A 22,100-nucleotide genomic window follows, 5' to 3' on the forward strand; every position below is an offset into this window, starting at 1 on the left:
TTCATTACTTAACTTAGGGTCCCTGGAAAACAGTCTTGTGTGATACTTCTCTGTGAGTGCTAATTTATGATTGTTGTTTTGATGGAAACCTGTCAGGTGGCCTTCTCTCTCTCTACTTCCTCTACATTGATTTATTGGTAGGAAGAAGATGCAATTGCAGTGGCAACTTTTTCCATTTAAGCTTCACAGATACAGTGCACACAATTTCCAGTGATTAAACAGAATGCAACTGACAGACTGCTGGCCGGCAAACTTTCATTACTGAATCATGGAGAGGAGATGACACAATTTTTAATGGCATCGGCTTTTTCTTTCTTGGTTATTTAGGTCACAAGTGATTACAATTTTGGCATCTCCAACCTTATCCCCATTTGGACATATAAAAATCATCTAAGTTGGCACCCCAAATGTCAAACCTTGATAGGCAGCTTTAGTTTCAGAGTGATGGATGATCAAATGAGAGGTCCTACAAGTCAAGTATGTTTGGAGAAAGTATGCAGGGAAAACTTTAAGTACTTACCCAAACTCTACCTGATGCTTTTTGGGAATAAATATTGTGTTTAATTATTTTCCACAGAAGAAAATGAGTCAGACACATTTTAACACATAGATAACAAGGGTGGGATTAATAATAGATCTTACGTCTACGCCTATCCTTCAGTCCATTTGTGTTTCTGCCTAAGTGCTTTTAGTTACTGGCAGAGCCAAGAAAGGTACTGGCCTGAAATGGGCAGAGCCAGAATTTAGGGGCACATGTCTATGGCAATTCAATTTGATTTGATGCAAGTCTTGTTAATGCATTATGAACCAAGATCTTGGGAATTAAATTCAAGGAAAGTGATCCCTGAGTTTCTGTTGCTGCCTTGATCTCCAGTGCTTAAAGAACCTACACTGCAAAATTTTAGATATCTAACTTTAAGGGGCTTTGCTTGAAAATTAGAATTAATATTTTCAACTATTTGGAGCTGCCAAATGATTTTCTTAGGCATCTAGTTACCCACAGAGATTTTAGGCAAGTAGGCCTTATTCTTCTTTGCATCAGGGTAGGAATATTGAAAGGCTATTGAAAAATATTTTTAAGTGTACACATTTTAGAAATTGTAATTTAACAATATGATTCAATTCAGACTTTCTAGGCATCTGCTATGTTTAGGTTCTCTGTTAGGTATGGAGATAAAGGATAAAAATTTTAACTAGGTCAATAGTTTTCTTTTTTCCCCTCAAGGAAAGCATTAATAATTGTAGAATAAAAAAGAATGCTATCAGTTCTATAATAAATATACAATCCATGTGCTCTGTTATACAAGAGGAGAAAAAATTATTTCCATGTATCCACACACCAACTCACCCAAACCCATTATTTTTTCTGTGAGTATTGAGGAAAATTCCACAGATGCTAGCCTAGAAGAATAAGAACATGTCCCTAGTTGGACACTAAGGTGATTTTAATGTGTGGGAAGGTAGCCAGGGTGCAATGATTAACTGAATACTCCAATAGTAATATTCATGAATATGAGTTTGTATGAGCAAAGTTTCCCCACATCAATCCATACAAAGAGGTATGTTGTTAAACATTGTGGATATTATCTCCAAAAGACTTAGTCATCTAAGTAGTTAGTGGACAAAGCCCTGTTCTTTACAGAGTATTATAGGCCAAATAAATATAATTATATTCAATAGAAATGGTCTTTATAATTTCAACTCCAGTTTTCACAAAGGTAAATGGGCATATGAACAATATCTTAACTGAGAAAATGGGACCTGGCTTCATGTTTCTACGTCATACATACTTAGAAAAAAAGGAGGATTTATGACTTTAAAGGTTAACATAGCTGTTTCTTATATGGGATTAATAGTGAATTCTTTTGAAACATGCTAGGATTCTATCTGGAAGGAATAAAGCCATATTCACTCTAAGACATGCAAAGTTTATAATCCCCCTTTGGTTTCCTAGCCCCTGGTTAACCTAGTGGAACAGAAATACTATTGGCGAAGGAGGTTAACTTAGAACCATACTGATGGTTACAAAAATGTCCTTTCCATGATGCCCCTATACCTCTCTTAATATTATCCTAGTTAGACTGGACACCTTTATAGCGGAGGGAACAGAAGCAACCAAAAGTACTCAATACCAGTGAAGTCATGCAGACACTGACCAAAAAAGTTTAAGTGCAAAGATGATACCTAAGCTAGCAACCGTAACACTCACCATAACAACAACCAAATCACTCTGGAGAGATAGTGTTTAATATGTTAATCCTACTATTAGATAGATTGTTTAGACTTGAAGCTAGCATTCACTTCAAGTTGAGGGCAGGGAAAGCTTGAAGAAATTGCCCAAATGACTCCAAAATTTGGGTGGAGAATTGGGATGAGGATATTAAGAAACACAATAATGTTGCATATTATTGGCTCAATTTTAAAAAATCTAGCACCTAAATTAAAGTTAAATGCAGAGTAATTTACGTGGAGGAGTATTAGTTTAGATAACATTTGTTTTGAACCTGCTACCAAGACTTCCCACACTGGATAAAACTCTTCAAATGTGGGTACATAGGCAAATTTTGGAGAAGAAATATTAGACCCAAATACATCTGGGAAGAATAACTTGAAAGCGGCCTTACTGAGTTATACACAGAAGTTAGATGTGAGAGAAAGAGAGGAGAGACAAAGACAGAGACAGACCAAGAGACACAGAAAGAGAAAGAGGGAGAGGGAGTGTGAGTCATGGGACATGCAGGGGTCTCATTGTGCTAATGAAGTCACATCATAGAGGAGCATCACAGAAAAGATGTCATGCAATCCGCCAATGTAGGCTCACTGTCCTCAAGGACTGGATGAGTGCCAGCACTCTGTCCTTTACCGTGATCCTCTCTTGAACCAAATGACACATCCTGCAAAAATATATGGGCAGGAGAGAAGTTTTGAATAGAATTGTTTTTAACTGAAATGCCTAATAAATGACAGAAATGACTGACTTTTCCCAGAAGTTAGTATTTGATATAGAAATTGAGCTCTATAAAAATAAAGTTTTATTTTTTGCATACCTGAATTTCTGTGGAATTTATATCTTTTCTGTCCTTTTCCTGGGATTCTTGATCCATATAGGCTCAAGGAGAAAAATTCCATTATCCAGTAGCACTTATAATTGGAGAAACCCAAGTTCCTGTACTTTGATTAAAGATAACTGAGTCTATAAACCTTTACAGAAGGTAATAAACACTTCTTCATATCTACTTATATGAATTAAATATTTATTTATATCTACTTATTGCTACCAAGTTTTAGATATTACCAAGTGTTAACACCGTTTTTGTGTAAGGGCTGATTTTTTCTTTTATAATTTGTTTTATTATTTTATAATTTGTTTTCTAGGTATTTATTTTATAATAACACTGTTTTTCATTTATAATTAATTCAACAATATAATTCAACTCAGCATTTCTAAACATCTACTATGTGCAAGTTCTCTGCTAACATTTAATATGTGCTAGAAACTATGCCAGGTACAAAGGATACAAGGGTAAAAGTTTTCCTCTTTAAATGAGTTTCCATTCTAAAATATGTCTCTTTTATAATGAAAATGCTGTTTCATTATATATATTATAAGAAAGTAGATGGAGAGAGGTAAAAAGAGATTACAGGAGGCTCCTTATACTGGAGCAGTAGGCAAAGGTCTACTAGGTCTTGCCTTTTCTCTCTGCTACCACTAAGCCGATCCTTGGCAATCTTCCCTGGAACTATGTTTTTTTGAGTATAATCTCTGCTCTCGAAACAACTCATCTTAAGCTTGGTTTTCTTGAATGCCACAATAACTTACAACTAGAGTGAGAGCAATATATATATAAAACAGTTAAAGATTAGTTTCATACTAAGTAAATTAGTATAAATTAACAAGTTAATTTCAATGAAGAGAGTTTTGATTTTGATCAATAGAACTGAATTCTAATTCCCCACAAACGAAGTGTGGTAGGCCGATTTCTGAAGATGGTACCTGCTACATTCCTATGCCCTGGTTATTCAGTCAAACACTAATCTAAATACTATGTTGAAGGAATTTTGCAGAGGTAATTAATCTCAATTCAGTTGATCTTAAAATACAGATATTATCTTTGTAAGCCCATTGAGCCCATTGAGTGAGTCTTTTCAAAGCAGAGAGTTTTCTCTAGCTGGCAGCAAAAAAGGAAGTTAATTAAAGATGATACAAACAGATGGAGAGATATACCATGTTCTTGGATTGGAAGAATCAACATTGTGAAAATGACTATACTACCCAAAGCAATCTACACATTCAATGCAATACCTATCAAACTACCACTGGCATTTTTCACAGAACTAGAACAAAAAATTTCACAATGTGTATGGAAACACAAAAGACCCCAAAAAACCAAAGCAATCTTGATAAAGAAAAATGGAGCTGGAGGAATCAGGCTCCCAGACTTCAGACTATACTACAGAGTTACAGTAATCAAGACAGTATGGTACTGGAACAAAAACAGAAATATAGATCAATGGAGCAGTATAGAAACCCCAGAGATAAACCCATGCACATATGATCACCTTATCTTTGATAAAGGAGGCAAGAATATACAATGGAGAAAAGACAGCCTCTTCAGCAAGTGGTGCTGGGAAAACTGGACAGCTACATGTAAAAGAATGAAATCAGAACACTCCCTAACACCATACACAAAAGTAAACTCAAAATTGATTAAAGACCTAAATGTAATGCCAGACACTCTAAAACTCTTAGAGGAAAACATAGGCAGAACACTCTATGACATAAATCACAGCAAGATCCTTTTTGACCCAGCTCCTAGAGAAATGGAAATAAAAACAAAAATAAACAATGGGACCTAATGAAACTTAAAAGCTTTTGCACAGCAAAGGAAACTTAAAAGCTTTTGCACATCTTCATAAACAAGATGAAAAGACAACCCTCAGAGTGGGAGAAAATATTTGCAAACAAAGCAACAGACAAAGGATTAATCTCCAAAATATACAAGCAGCTCATGCAGCTCAATATCAAAAAAACAAACAACCCAATCCAAAAACGGGCAGAAGACCTAAATAGACATTTCTCCAATGAAGGTATACAGATTGCCAACAAACACAAAAGGATGTGCAACATCACTAATCATTAGAGAAATGCAAATCAAAACTACAGTGAGGTATCACCTCACACGGATCAGAATGGGCATCAGCAAAAAATCTACCAACAATAAATGCTGGAGAGGGTGTGGAGAAAAAGGAACCCTCTTGCACCGTTGGTGGGAATGTAAGTTGATACAGCCACTATGGAGAACAGTTTGGAGGTTCTTTAAAAAACTAAAAATAGAACTACTATACGACCCAGCAATCCCACTACTGGGCATATACCCTGAGAAAACCATAATTCAAAAAGAGTCATGTACCACAATATTCATTGCAGCTCTATTTACAATAGCCAGGACATGGAAGCAACCTAAGTGTCCATCGACAGATGAATGAATAAAGAAGATGTGGCACATATGTACAATAGAATATTACTCAGCCATAAAAAGAAATGAAATTGAGTTATTTGTAGTGAGGTGGATGGACCTAGAAACTGTCATACAGAGTGAAGTAAGTCAGAAAGAGAAAAACAAATACTGTATACTAACACATATATATGCAATCTAAAAAAATAAAAAAGGTTCTGAAGAACCTAGGGTCAGGACAGGAATAAAGACATGGACGTAGAAAATGGACTTGAGGACACAGGGAGGGAGAAGGGTAAGCTGGGACGAAGTGAGAGAGTGGCATGGACATATATACACTACCAAATGTAAACTAGATAGCTAGTGGGAAGCAGCCGCACAGCACAGGGAGATAAGCCTGGTGCTTTGTGTCCACCTAGAAGGGTGGGATAGGGAGGGTGGGAGGGAGACGCAAAAGGGAGGGGATATGGGGATATATGTATACGTATTGCTGATTCATTTTGTTATACAACAGAAACTAACACATCATTGTAAAGCAATTATACTCCAATAAAGATGTTTAAAAAAAAAAGAGATATGAAGCATGAGAAGGATGGCTTTGAAAATGGAGGTGGCTATGTGCCAATGAATGTAGCAGTGCTAGAATCCTAGGGTAGCCCCAAGCTCACAGATAACAAGGAAACAAGCACCTTAGTTCTATAACCATGAGGAACTGCATTCTGCCAACAGTTTCAATGAGCTTGGAAGTGGATTCTCCACCAGAGCCTTCAGATAAGGTCTCAGGCCAGCCAATAGCTTGAGACCAGAAAGAAAGAACCCATCCATAGCATGCTAGCTTCTGACCTACAGAAGCTTGAAAAGTTTGAGTTTTAAGCCACTGTTTGTGGTAGTTTGTTATACATCAGTAGAAAACTAATACACCAGGAAATCTTATTCAATTAAATTAGAAGTGCTGAGAGTCAGTCTTTTCATGTACAAAATGGAGGGAGTTACAGGACATACAGGTTTATTGTGATACTTGAATGGGTGAGGAAAAAATGCTTAGTAGAGAGTGAAATCTAGTGCAAAGATTATTGTCATTATTAATAGACCATCCGCAGGGCATAAATAGTGATATTCAGAGTCTAGTTTTGCCTATAGCTGTTGCTAATTTTCACAATGGCTAGTCATATATTCCATTCTATTCCTGTTTGGGGGTCCTTTTGTGCAATCCTGTGGGATTCCCGTATGTTTCTTTGAGCCTTCCAATTAGAATTGCTATTTCTTTAAGTGTTTAACAAGTATGTATGTTAAAATTTTTAATCTCTTTTTTGTATTCCTCTTTAAAAAATTTTAATAGTGATTTTGTCCATTCCTATTTCTATTCAGGTAGTTAAGGACACAGTCCTGGTTTTCTGTATCTTCAGCAGACAAATTAGGCTTATACAACTATAGATAAACCAGTTTATCATGAGACCTTCCATAGTTATGCAAAGGAATGGGCCAATTCCCCTTATATCTTTACATAGAAACCTACCATGCTCACAGCTGACTTTGTGGAAGCTGACTTTTCTCTACAAGTAGACATTAAAAGTTTTCAAGGGTTTCTGGTGGTAGGGTACAAAGAACAATGAGAGTGGGATGATGATTACCTGATGTAGGAAGGACTATATATTCAAAGTGGTATCCTGACTCCATGTGAAAAGTATAATATTTGGCAGCCTTGGCAAGGTTTTTAAAATATTATTTCATAAATATTCTACTTATATGCCTCACAAAACAGCATACATGTTTTATTACTGTAAATGTTGAATCAATCTGTTTTAGTCTAAAATTGTAAAATTAGAACGTTATAAACATATGTGTAAAACTGTTTGGATTGAGCCAAAAGGGTTGATCCTGCTCCTTGAGATGAAATGAAGTGATTCTCAATACAGATCCCATTCAGCATAGCCAACTGACTTCATTCTTGTTCATCAAGTGATTTTATCCATATCTATTATTTCTAGCAACATGGAACTAATTCCTCTCATCCAAAAGTATTTTTAAAATCATGTGTGCTGAACTTCTATCCCAAATATGGATAATATATCTATTTCTAAATAATGCCTGGAAATAACCCTCTAGGGAATGAGGAGCAAACATTGGACCATTTGTATTTTCTCTTCTTAAATTAATCTTGTATTTGCAAATTTAAACAGTCTCTAAATTAGAACAAAATATCTGAGTGCTTTTAGAATGTTAAATCTTAACCAAAATACTCCTGTAGATTCCCAAATGTCTCTCTATATTATCAGAAACTGTCTGAGGAGACAGAGGCATATCTTCAAAAACTCTGTGACCTGTAAGACTGCTAGACCTTTGAGAGATTGTAAAGTTATACCACAAAGAAGCAGAGACAGATCAAGAATGCCTAGACAGCTGGTCTGCACTATTTGCCAATTACTGTGTCTGAGATTGCAGTCTGGCCTTCATGTACAGAATTGCTGTGCCAGATATTATCTTTTATAGTGTGACAGTTTTGAAAAAGTTGGCCTAATAGTCAATTAAATTTCCAACTGTGAGAACTCATTGATTTGACGAACTTATATCATCGAGCTTATTCTCTGATTTCTTTCACAATTTCTTGCTAATTGGCAATCATTAATTCCATGTATTATTGAATTTCTTCTGGCTGCAGACTCAGTTTTCCAATTTGGAGGAGGCTAACTAACCCATAAAACCTAGGACCCAGGATTATCTTGGTTTACATTAAATGGGAATGCATGATTATGAGGTAAAAAGTGTGAAAACAAGAGAGAGTAGTACAAATATTCCTCTTTGAGCGTTTACATAGTTCAATGGAAAAAGGATATAGCTATCATTTGCTTGACATCATGCCACAATATTTTTCTTGCGTGTCTGAAACTACACGCTGATTAGTAGTTTTTACAATTGTTTCAGTAAGTTTTCATCTCTAATTGTTTTTCTGCTACTGTTTATATAAAGAAGCAAAACATATGCAAATAATATTCAAAATATCAATTGCTGATGACCCTGAAATTGTGAAAGGCAATACTACATTTGATTATTCCAGCATTTCAACTGCACTTACTGCTGTGGACCAATGCAGAAGAAATATCAGCTCAAGAGTTCTTCAATTATTATCCATATTTCCTACTATTTGGATTGAAAATGGTCGATTAATTACATTGATAAGGGAAGGAGAATGACATTTATCTCCTTGTGTTGTCCCTTCCTAGCCGAGTGGCTGCTTATATTTTAATTTGAATGAATGAGCAACTTTCACACCAGAGAAAATTTATCATTACACAAGAAAATCACATATAATAAGAAACCAAAAAGAACTCTCCTTAACCGTCATTGATACCACATAGGACATATCAACGCTGGATGGTTGCATAGATTGCTTGTTCACATCACTTCTCTGTTGAAAATTCATTTTCTGTGGGGTAAAACACTAATTTCTTTTTTAAAAGTTTTTTATTGGAGTATAGTTGATTTACAATGTTGTGTTAGTTTCTGCTGTACAGCAAAGTGAATCAGTTATACATATACATATATAAATTCTTTTAATGACATTAAAACTCTTTCATAGGCTGGTACAAACCTACCATATTTCTTTTTTCAGAATTGAATCAGCAATTTATTCCTTTTTCTGACTCTTCTGTATCTTATGACCTTCCAAATGCCTCATATACTTTATACTGTCTTCCTAATACCTTTGTTAATGGTGTTTCTTTGCTCTGTAGAGCACTTTCTGTCCATCTTTTGCCTATTTCTTCATGTGATAGTCTTAAACTACTATTTCAAGATAAAATTTAAATACTACTATCCATCTGAAGCTTTCCCTAATCCCTCAAGGCAGAAGTTTCTGGGTGATCTCATCATTTCTACAGACATCCATCATTAAGATCATTCTGTATTATATACAATTGTCTATTTTTCTGGCTCATTCATTAGAAGAAAGAGTCTTTTTAGGTCAGGAACTATGTTTTATTCATCTTGTGCACTTTTCTTTATCAATTATTGTGCAAACAAACCCTTTCTAACAGTAAGACATAAGATCCAAAGGTACAATTGCATGAGAAATACAGGGACTTATTTCTCTTGCCTGATACAGTCCAGCTGGCCAGGTGGTTGTGCTCTATGAAATCATTAAGGGACCCAGGATTTTTTCATTGCTTTATTATGCTTGCTCCATGACTGTGGCTGATGGTGGCTCCTTTCTTCTTTCCTTTCTGAAGAAAGGAAAAAGAGGCAGTACTGGGAAAGAAGATTTTTTATAGATGACCTGGAAGTTGCACACAATATACACACAATAATTTATGCTCACATCTATTGGTTTAAATTTGGTCTCAGGGCTATACTCAGCCACAAGATAGACTAGGAAATGTTAGTCAGGTGGTCAGGCGCCAGACAAAATCCTGATGTGTGGGGTGGATTTTATTGATAAAAAGAAGGACAGGATAATGGATACAGGGGAATCATTAACAGTCTTTCCCAATGTACCCAAATGGAGTATTTGGTATATAATAGGAGGTGAGTGGTTATTGTTTAATAAGTGAATGGAATTGCATATGGAAATCAGTATAAAAAGGAGACTATATTTTCTAGATATTTAAAGAAATATTAAACATTGAGCAGATTCTATACCTTAGAATTTGCAATATTTCATGTGAATACAATTATAGTGATTCATTTCAATGGGACTCATTTATATGTGCCAAAACCTTACCTGCCAAAACAGTAAGATCTCTCAAAACCAAAAGGGTTTTGTATTTGTATAGTTTTGTATTTTGTTGGAGTGACCTAGTTTAGACAAGATATTGAACATTTCATGGCACTGTAGGTATTTTGTATTTAGCATTTTGAATGTCATCTTAATTAACTTTAGTGGAAACTGAGAAGGTGAGAGATACTACAAAAATCTAGAAGTTTCTAAAATCCAACTAATAAATGAATAATTTGTTTTCTCCTTCTGAGAATAAAGAATGATTATATGACCTTAATTATGCATTAATTATATACTTTAGTTATAATTATCTAAGCATTTATGAATCTACTCTATTATATTATAATTGGAATATTAAGATTTTGTCATCACTTGAGGTACTCTTAAAACAGCTTACTTTTCTGCCTTGATGAAGTCAGGTGGGGAAGTAAATGCAGATAATTAAATAAACTTACTTTTAAAATGCTTTATTTTTAAATAAGAATCAAAACAAATATACCTGTGATTTGTAGTATCTATAAACACTAGATGGAGCTCTATCACTAATGCCAATACTAATACTAATATACAATATATATGTATATGTGTGTGTGTGTATGTTTGAAAACACATATGCACATTTAAGAAGGAACCTACCCTACAGATATTTTGTAAGTCAGAATGCAAATATGGAACCTGGGAATGATGAAGCATTGTTAAGGACCATTTCTTGTTAAAGATTATGTTAACAACAGTCTTAGTTTTTTTTCCATACCACTTTCACCCTCTTCAAATTCATGATTGTTTATATGTGAAAGCACAGGAATATACTAGTAGGAAAGGGTAACTTTTCTTTAAATCCCTGGATTATTTTGTTGTTCATAATGACCTGTGTATTTTCAAGACGCTGCAGGGACACTTAAGGTATTGATAAAACACAGTAGTATATGGTAAGTAAAGAATGTTCGTTTATATGCAAAGAAGCCGATTAAATAGGCAAAATGCCTATATATTTTGTTACTCAAGACATAATATAGGACCAATAACAAACTCCAGTATTAACCTACAGAGAATTCCAGAATGGAAATTTAATGCCTCAAGTTTTTTTTTTTTTTTTTTTTTTTCATGGAACAGTAATGTTTTTCCCGCTAACAAAGATATTAATGATTCTGAACAAAAATTTACCTTTCTGATTTTTTTCTTTAGTTATTTTCTCTAAGTATTCTTCATTCACCTAATCAAGTAGAAGAATACTGGGACAATTTTGGTTGTAGACTCAACTATGGATTATCTATCCAAAAAGAGAACACATTTCCTTTAGTTATCAGCCATTATCTAGTCTTCCTTTCTTATGATGTACAAGATTTTTGCTAAGTTCCTGAGTGTCCAGATACAGATTAAATTTTCCAACCTTCTTTTGCTAGACAAGCCAATGAATAAATTATTTCCATGATGTACATATGATGTGTGCAACTTCCATGCTGTGACCTTAAATGAAGGTCTTATGCCCACCCTCCCCCTTTTCTAGTCACTCTGCTTGATTGTTTCAATGCAGATACTTGCTGGAGCTGGAGCAGAGTCCCTGAGTGGCAGAAAGTGGTGTCATCAGATATAAGACACTATAATCCTGACAGCATGAATCTACCATACGTAGGTTGGATTGCTTTTGACCAGATGATAACCTGAGACAGAAATAAAATACTGTTTCCTTTAAGCCACTGTTATTTCAATTTTCTTTGTTGTTACAGCTCAATCAATATCCTAATTATTATATATTCCTTTGTTTTAGAAGCAGTTCTTAAGTAATTTCGTTCTATTTTGTGATCACATTGATTTAAAAAAAAAATCCATTTAGTGCTTATTATTTACTTTTCTAAACCCATAGAACAAATGTAGAAGAAAAGGACCTCAGAGAACACCTAATTTGACTCCATTTATAGAGAAAAATATTAATTTAAAAAATAAAATTTTTTATTGGTAATTTTTTTCTTGCCAAGTGGATTAGAGAACAGATTTGGAAATCAGAGAGAATGTGGTTGAGTCATTGCTCTTCCACTGCCTGTATGTTCTGAGGCAAATTTACTGGACTCTGAAAGCCTTAGTTCCCACATCTGTACATTGGCAATAGGAACTTTTCCACAAAGTACTGGTGAGGATTAAATGAGACAAATAAAGCATTTATCATAGACTCTGACAAATCACAGGCACTGAAAAAATGTTAAACATTACAGAGTCATCATGATTTTCATCAAAAATTTAAATTATTTCTGCCACTACTATTACTTGGAAACCATCTAATATCATACACAAAAGAGATATCTTGTCAGCGCCAAACTCTAAACCAGCTATCGTCTCAGATCTTTTGAATATTGTTTACTCTTCTCAATAAAAATAAAAGTCCTAATGACTTGGCTTATACATTGAAATTATGATCAGGATTATCATCAAGATCTGGCTAGTTTAAGAGAGCCAATTCTTTTTAATTGTAGAATCATAACAGTTGTGATAATTCCATGTTAGAATTCATAAAAACATTTATGTTCTTTTACCTCTCAATAACCCTAAGTAGATATATCTTCATACAAATGAGTGAACAGGAAAAATAAAATCAACTTGAAGCCCGTGTATGAAAAAGCACTGAGGCATAAAAGATTGAAGACTCAGAGGTAAATATTTTCCTCTGAAGTAGATATTTTGCAAATAACAGATGTTAACCATAGTATTTAATTAAAAATTTAAAGTAAGATAAAATGGACACTGAATCTGTGAAGCAAGATTAACCCACATTCAGAAAACAGAATGAGATGAGTAAACCTCATAGAAAGAAGTTCTTCTAGGGACTTCCTTGGTGGTGTGGTGGTTAAAAATCTGCCAGCCAATGCAGGGGACACGGGTTCGAGCCCTGACCCAGGAAGATCCCACATGCCGCGGAGCAACTAAGCCCGTGCACCACAACCGCTGAGCCTGCTCTCTAGAGCCCATGAACCACAGCTACTGAGCCCACACACCGCAACAACTGAGGCCTACACACCTAGAGCCCGTGCTCCGCAACAAGAGAAGCCACCACAATGAGAAGCCTGCGCACCGCAATGAAGACTAGCCCCCACTCGCCGCAACTAGAGAAAGCCCACGCGCAGCAACAAAGATCCAATGCAACCAAAAATAAATAAATAAATTTATTAAAAAAAAAGTTCTTCTAAATAATTATTGAGTCAACAGTTATGCTAAACAAAAAATACCTATAATCAATGAAAGAATGAAAATCACTGTTATAATTTATTGAAAAAATTGTGAAAAGTAAAACATTGTATAAGTAATAGAAAGTGCAGAACATCAAATAATTTATTATTAAGTAAAGAAAAAACAAAAATTAGTTAACTCATCTTTCACCTCCCAAAAAGTGAAAAAAAGAAAAACCAAAAACCAGTTGACCTAAGGAAGCAAAACTGATAAAATCTTAAATTTGAGGGTATTGATAAATACAATCATAAAAATAAAACCAAGATAATAGTCCCAGGTAATATATGTATATGAAATGAACAAAGCCTTACAAATCAAATCAAGGAAAAATATAAAATAAAAACAAAATAAGAAAAAAATAGTGGCTATAATGAAAGTTAGAGTGGATGTCCATAGTATATACATTATAAAGAGAGAGTAAAATTCCAAGTTTAACATGGCTCTCATCTGCTTTAATTGCAACTCCCTGACCTGCCCCAGTCACCTTCTCTCCTTCTCTCTCACTACAATACAGATGTGTAGGCTTCCAGGCTGTTCCATAAACAAATCAGTCACGCTTCAGCCTCAGGGCCTTTGCATTTTGTTTGCTCTGTCTGGATTGCTCTGCTCCTGCATGTCAACCAGATTAACTTTCTCTCTTTGTTCTGGTGTCTGTTCATATTTTATCTTACTAGAGAGGCTTTCTTCAGCTGCTTTATATAAAATAATCCTCTTATATGCCTATTACTCTTTGTTTTCTTTAAATAACACTATTTTCCTTCGTAACACCTATTGCATAGCATGCTATATATTTATTTGTTTTTGCTGTCCCCCCCTTAAAATGTAAGAAAATGAGGGCAGTTATTTATTGTTTTACTCAATGTTGTTTCTCTAGTATTGAATACACTAATGAATGAAATAATTATATGCTTAACTAATATAAAAATTTCATCAAAATAGATGGTTATCTGGAAAACACAAATTATCATAATTCATTCAACAAGAAAGAGCAAATTCTAATGTATCAATCTTAGAAATCATTATAGATAGTTCAAGACAGGACTTGTGGGGATTAAATGAGATAACTGAAACATTTAGCATAGAGTTTTTACAAGTCATAGACACTAAAAATATGTTAAACATCACAGAATCATCATGATTTTCATCCTTTGGTAGTAGGGACTCTCCAACCTCTTCTTGGCCCATCTAGGAAGGAATTCACTTACCATTAGCTTCAAAAATATCCAGATGCTAGGCACCTAGTATTACAAGACAGCTTCTGTAAATGCCTAGCATTTTAACCCCTACTATGTGATACACAAATAGTTTGCTGCTCTACCAATAGCCTTTATCTCAGTCTATTCTATTAAAAAAAAAAAAAAAAAACCTGCATGAGGAGGTCTCATTATATCCAGTACTGCCTGGCCCCATCATCATTCTCTCTGTGGGATGATGAGAAGATTGGGAGACTTGTAGCTTCTATTGCTGAAATGTAAATTTCTCTTATAAAGCCTAGTCCCTAACCCACTGTTATGAGACTGTGGACACAAGCCAAGTTCCATGATACATGGTAACCTAAACAGGAGGTGATGATTTTCCTCCCCTACCTTAAATGATAATTTTGTTACCTTAAAAATTGTATTAATTTTTAAATTATATTAGTTAATAATTAAGGTTAGAAAATTGACCATGTGGAAAATGAATATGCATAAATTAATGGTATTTCATATTAGAAAAATTCAAATAGAATAGAGAATGCTTACTTGATTGTCTCTTTAAAAACTAACTGCAGCTAAGTCTATTGCAGAATAAAAGAAATTCATTTCTTACCTATTTTTAAATTCTATTAAATTTAATTATTTAAAAAAAAATCATTCTCACAACAACCTTTATATCCTAGGCAGTGCTTGAGGCATTTTCCTATAGTCCAGAAATCAATAAAGAGAGCATCTTCTCTATTTCTGTTTGGTGTGTGTGTGTGTGTTTGTGTGTGTGTGTTATAGCTTGAAGAGGGAGGCTGAGATGAATCTTGCTGCCTAATAAACTGTAGGAAAAACTGTAGTCTAACCAAAGGAATAGGCTATTTAAATCTCTTCTACAAGTTTTCTTAGACCATTTTTAGCTTTAACATGTCTGTTGGCAGAAACCCTAGAACTATATGACTTTGAGTTTTAAATGATGCATCCTCAAGATTCACTGAACAATTATTTGCTACTTATTACATACTAGATGCTTTACTAGGTTTCATCACATGTGTTTTCCTGTATAATAATATGTGCAATGGACCTTGAGAAATTTGGACTGAGTTCTATGAGAGGAATGTCCATACAACTAATGGAATGTCCTATGGCTAATTGACAATACTCCCTGTTTCCATCTCCAGCAAATATTTATTAAGTGTCTTCTACATGACAGACTTGCAGAATCCAGGGAGCAGTGATGGGAAAGGAGGGTGTAGGCAGATACATCAGCCACTTGGTTCACTTGTATCATTTGTTTACATATAGCATTCTTTCTGATTAACTGGTTGTTAAATTTTTTTAATATTATCTTTGCCACTGAAATCACTAGAATTAACTATGGAAGTCAATAAGATGACAAATATAACAAACGGTTGGCTTCATATTTTCCACATTTTAAGAGGATTTTAGTTTTAGCATACTTAACAGTATCATGATGTACTAAGTCATTTAACCATTGAAGAAACATTTGATTATGGATTATTCTCTATAAACAAAACTTATGGTCTTCTGAGAAGAATACTAGTGCTACTAAAGTCTTGCTATGAGTGCCACTACTATTGATACTACTTATACGTTTACTAGTGCTAAACTATGCAGTCCTCAAATGACTTCCTGATATGTACTTTAAATAAAACCAAAACTTCTAACCATGGCCTATAAGACTCAATATGACCCAGTCTCTGCTTGCCTTCCCTAACTAATCTTTATTTACCCTTCTTACTGTTTCAATATTTTTAAACCATAGTTGCCTATCAGTGTTTTTGTACATGCAGTAATGTTACTTTGGAATGCATTTCCTATAACTTTTTACATGGCTGCCTCCTTCTCATCAATAAGTTTTAAATTAAATATTAGCTCCTCAGGGAGATTTCTATCCACAATCCTAAACACGATAGCATCCTCTCTTCTCCAAATCACCACTTTATCTTTTTCACTGCACCCAACAGTTCCAGAAATTGTCTTTATTTATTTATTTATTTATTTGTATGTTTCTTGTCTTTTTCTATCATGGGCCTTATGTATTTCTCTAAGGAAGTGATTTGTCTGCCATTGCCATGTCAGAGTCTAAAAGAATGCCTAGCATATACTATACCTGTGTGACAAACTAACATTTGTGCTTATTCTTTGATAGGTAGGTACTGAGATATGTACTTTACGTGGACTCTTCCATGTAATTTTCTCAACCACCACATTAATCTGTTAACATAATTAATGTCAACTTAATCTTTCCAATAAAAAAAACTGAGACATATAAGCATCATAAATGTTTATTTATTAAACATAAATAAATGTCCAAGGTCACCAAGCTAGTATAGTCTGGAGCCAACACTGCTTGATTGCTAAATCTAGCTCTTCTCCAATATCCCATTTACATGGAACTACCTTCATAAAACATTTAACCTATTTGGGCATTAAAAAGATAGAAAGAAGGAGAATATTTTCTTGTATATATTTGTAGGGACGTAGGGTGGTTTTTGGGTATAAGTTTTATAATATGACAATTTCATTCAATTTAATTCTCTTTAATATTATATGCATGTTGATCATATCCTCCTGTCTACAAGATCATAATTATTAATTTGTGGAAATGTTTCAAGAGAGTTGAAGGTAGAGAGAGGTGTAAAATATTGTTATTACTCTAATATTTATTATTTAGACCATTCTTCATATTTTGAAGATGAATTCCAGCCATTAATTATTCCCTGTCATGTTGCCTTGGTTACAGTTATAGTAACTGAAGCTGTCAAATGCTGCAGGCAGAGCATGAAGAGTATTGGGTCGGATTAACACTGAGTTACATAGAATGAAAATGTAGTCATCTTCCAATTTAAAGCTCTTTCCAAATTCTCCTAAAATGGTTTTATTAGAAACATATGGCACAAATAAAACACATATTTGGATAATTTCCTTACTAAAAATATTCACTTCAAATTGGTGTCATTTTATTCTACACTAGAACGTCTTGCATTTTATAAATAATCTCATTCAGCCACATGCTCAGATACTTTGTACTTTACATGCATTTACAATGGACCTCAATTAGTGTGTTTCTGCTTAGTAAGTAACTATTCAGAACACAGAGTATAACGACAAAGATACCACATAATTCCACCATAAGAAACCTGAATATGCAGTGCTAGTAAATTATACCTAACTTGGAGAATAAGAGTTTTTTTTTCCCCTCACTCAAGGATGTGGGATACAAAGCATTTTAAAATCCTTAAGGTCTATCAAAAAGCTATGCTTGTATACCCCGAAGGAAATGAAATTAAAGAAAAATCCATGATAATACTGTTCATTTTTATATATGCTGAGAATCTTTAACTGGTATTAGTTTTTCTGCTCAAGTCATGGTATACCAAAGAAATACAAGATAGCTGGCTTACAAGTGTTAGGTCAGTTTCCATTCACCAGGGTTATAGAGGAACAACAAGCTATCCACATTATTTTTAAAGGAATTATTTTTATTTTACAGCTAGGATGTGTTTCTTTTTGTGTCATTGCTCATGTCTTCTAGTTCTAATAGTGCACTGACCTCACAAGATTGTCACAAAAGTGAAGTAATCCTGAGTACTGTATTATATAAAATTTTGTTTCACAATAGGAATGTGCATATATACTGTAATAATATTGTTTGAAAACATGCTTCAGAAAATTTTAGATATCAGGATAGAAAGATTTTTATATCATAAGAACTCAATCAGTGTTCCTTGACAAAAATCATGGAGCAGATATTTAAATTGAAAGTCCTATCATGGGGATACCCAATTGTATAGCCATGTGAAAATAAAAAAAGACAAAATTATAACCTCTTATTTCAGGGACAATACCCTTGGTGCCTGGACAGGAAACCAAGTTGAGGCAGAATGCTGATATGACTGTTTTTCATTCTGATAGTCTAATAACTCTGATTGGTTGTTATTGAGAAGTCATGTTCAAAGTCCATACAACTTTTTCTCTTGTGAACTTTCTACTAAAAATACACAGTCATTGATGAAAAAAATACATTTCTTCAAAGTCAAGAGTCATGAGACAAAAGCTTTGAAAATGCCAGCAAAATGTGCTGTGAGAGATTATGGTATAATGTGGTCCAGTGCATCCTTAGAGTAGATAAAAGAGTTATTAACTGTCTATAATTCATGTAGAAACTTTTAGGGTGAGATCTGAATATGGAGTAATGTTTTGCCAAGGTAAGGTCAGATCTCAACTCTTTGCATCTGGACATGTCATTACAGCCGATGCATATGGACATGTCATTACAGCCGATGCCTTAATCGTGAACACCATACAGTAGAGTAGCAATCTCTCTGTGTCTATCTCCATTCACATTCTAAGCTGAAAGCTCCTATGGAATCAGGACTAAAATAGGTTCAGCTGCCTATCATTTTATAGTCAGAGCTTTCACCACATGCTTTCCTGACTCTACCTATCCTTCTCCTTATTCCCTCAACTTTTACTTTTTAATACCCACAAAATACCTTTACCACCTATTCCTGGAAACTCAGCCACCATTGACTTCAGAGTATAATTACTTTGGTGACGATCATGGAGGGCTCCTTTCTATGCCTTTAATAAATTTTAGGCTCTCAGGGCAATGGCTCCTCCCTTGTTTATCTTTCCATGAATGGGGAAAAAGTCTTCTTTTTTTTTTTTTACATTTGTTTTTCAGTCTGTACCAAACCATCTCATTTTTTAGAAATACCAATTGTACAAGATAGAGATTTCTTATTCCTCATACATAAGTAAAATGAAACTCAGAGAAATTCAATTCTTTGCCCCAAATCACTATACCTGGATTGACTACAGATCTTATAATGTTACAATAATGAGAATTTCTATGGACATGAGCATTTTTTATTCTAAGAATGATAATCCAATTTTGAAATGATTCTGAAAAACAAAGCATTCCCAAAGACAGTAGAGAAGATTCTTAATTTATTGTACTTTCTTAATTATTATTCCAAATTTTGTTTAAACTTTATACTGAATATTTTATATTTGATAAAATACTTTATAATATTTTATTACTTATTTTTTATATTATTTCCTCTGAGTGAAGTCATTATTCTATTATTGTCCCCCTCCAAACAGTATATGAGATTTAGCAAATCATATTAAAACCTTCATTCTTGAAATATGCTAGAAAATAGTATGTCTCTTTCCCACTCCAACATTTAAGGAGATTAATTTGCATTAAATTACTTAAAAAGACAAGTATTATTTGATAAGATCTCATTAATCTTCATTAAATATCTAGTTTATGTCTAACCAGGTATCCAGAGACAAGGAAGAAATAAGAAATAAGACAAAGAAGTCCTAAAAATCCTATCTAGTAGGAAGCATGTTTTCTGCAGTCATGGATTTTCCCATATTCTTGGCAATAGAGTTGGAGAAAAACAACTGTAAATCTAGTCCACTTCATTTCAATATTAATAGATACAAAATGAAAATAACTAAAGTTTTCTTCATAGTGACATCCTAAAAGGTGCTCTTATGATAAATTTAAGAAAGAAGAAGAAAGAAAACTTTCTTATCCAACAAACAAGAATGTTTAATCAGTGTCAGCCTAAACTAAAATGATTTTTTTTTCATATAAACTAGAATATTTTAGAAAAGTCAAAATGAGGAAAGAGATGGGGCTCTGGCTATGGTCAAGTGAGGAAGCTGGCAAATTTTCTCCCAGAAAAGCAGCTCTAAAGCGGAACAAAATTGACAAAAACAGCTGTTTTTAAGCTCTGTAAATTGACCAAAGGCTATTTATGAGAAGTATTTATGCTTGAAGAACTGCTGAACTTTGAGTAGTAAGGAAGTATGTAGTGTTCTTGCCTGTGGCTACTCTCCATAGTTCAATCAATGTAGCGGTTTTGCCAGGGCGGAGCCAGCCTGAGAGGATAGGCCTCTTTGTTATTGCTGTCAAAAAGGGAGTGATGAACAATCCCATAACTAATAGTATTATTGATGAAGTAGGTGATCTTTGTGGTATGTGAGTAAGGAGGGATAATTGTTCTACTTGCCTGAGACTGTGGCTGGTTGAGGCCACATGCTTGGTTGAGGCTGCACACAGGCACAGTGGAGACCACAGAGAGCCCAAGCTCCCCACACACTCCTGGTCAATCCTGAGTCTGTGTACATGTATAGAGAATACTTGAAAGGGACCACCAGAAAGAACAAGAGGTATCAGATTGGTAAAAAAGACAACAACAACAACAACAAAATCCTCTGAAGTTTGAATGTGTAGCCTTAACCATGAAAAGATGTATTGAAAGCCTACTGCTTCAAGGTGGTTGAGCACAATTTTTCTCAAATCATTAGTAGCTACTAAACTACACAGACACAGAAGTGACTCCTAGGAAGCCTGGATAAAAATAAATCAATAATTAAAACAAAAATAAACTAACTGTCGTCATTAGGGACTACAAATTTTGGGGTAAATAGATTTCAAAGATTTAGTGCAGGCAAGTACCTAAACCTCCAAACCCAAAACAAAGCATACTAGCAAACAAAACCCTAGCAGTTATTTTAAAGTATAAACAGTAACAGCATGAATCTACAGGTGTAAAAATAGAAATCAGAGTTGCTACAATATATTATTTTTTAAAACATTAAGAGACATGCAAAGATACAAAGAAGGTAAGTGGAAGAAACAGTAAATAGATGTTGATTTAGCAGATAAAGCCTTAAGAACAGTTATTAAAACAAAGTCAAAGGACTAAAGGAATCCATATTTAAATAATTTTAAAATAAATTATAATAACAATGACTCAACAAACACAAGAGTCCAAACAAGGACATAGATATTATTTTTTAAAGGAAATTATGCAGTTAAAAACTACAACAATTGAAATTTAAAAATTCATTAGAAGGGCTCAATAGCAGAGGTGGCAAAAGAAAGAATAAGTTTGAGAATAGATCAATAAACATTATTCAATAAAAAAACAAAGAGAAAAAATGAAGAAAAATGAGCAAAGCCTCAGAGACCTGTAAGATTGCATCAAATGTACCAATATATGTGTAACAGAAATCTCAAAAAAAGAAGAAAAAGAGGACAAAAAATAATTGAGAAAACAACAGATGAAAAAATTTCAAATTGATGAAAAACATTCCTCTATACATTTGAAGATAATACATAAACCCTAATGTCTAAGTAGAATAAATACACAGAGATGCATACCTACAGGTATTATAACATGCATGATACAGGTGTATCAAACTGTTGAAAACAAAAGACAAAAATCAAATCGTGAAAACAAGAGAAAACCAAACCATCATATACAAGGAGAGGGCATCAGTAAAGTTAATAATTAATTTCTCATCTGAATCAATAGAGACAGGAAAGCAATAGAATGAGATATTCAAAGATCTAAAAGCCATCAAACAAACCAACCATGAGAAAATAATTCTATCTCCAGCAAAACTATCTTTCAGTAATAAAGGCAAAATAAGGATATCCACAGATAAGCAAAGACTGAGATAATTTGCTGTTAATGA

Source organism: Balaenoptera ricei, chromosome 1 (assembly GCF_028023285.1).
Source record: "Balaenoptera ricei isolate mBalRic1 chromosome 1, mBalRic1.hap2, whole genome shotgun sequence".
NCBI lineage: Eukaryota > Metazoa > Chordata > Mammalia > Artiodactyla > Balaenopteridae > Balaenoptera > Balaenoptera ricei.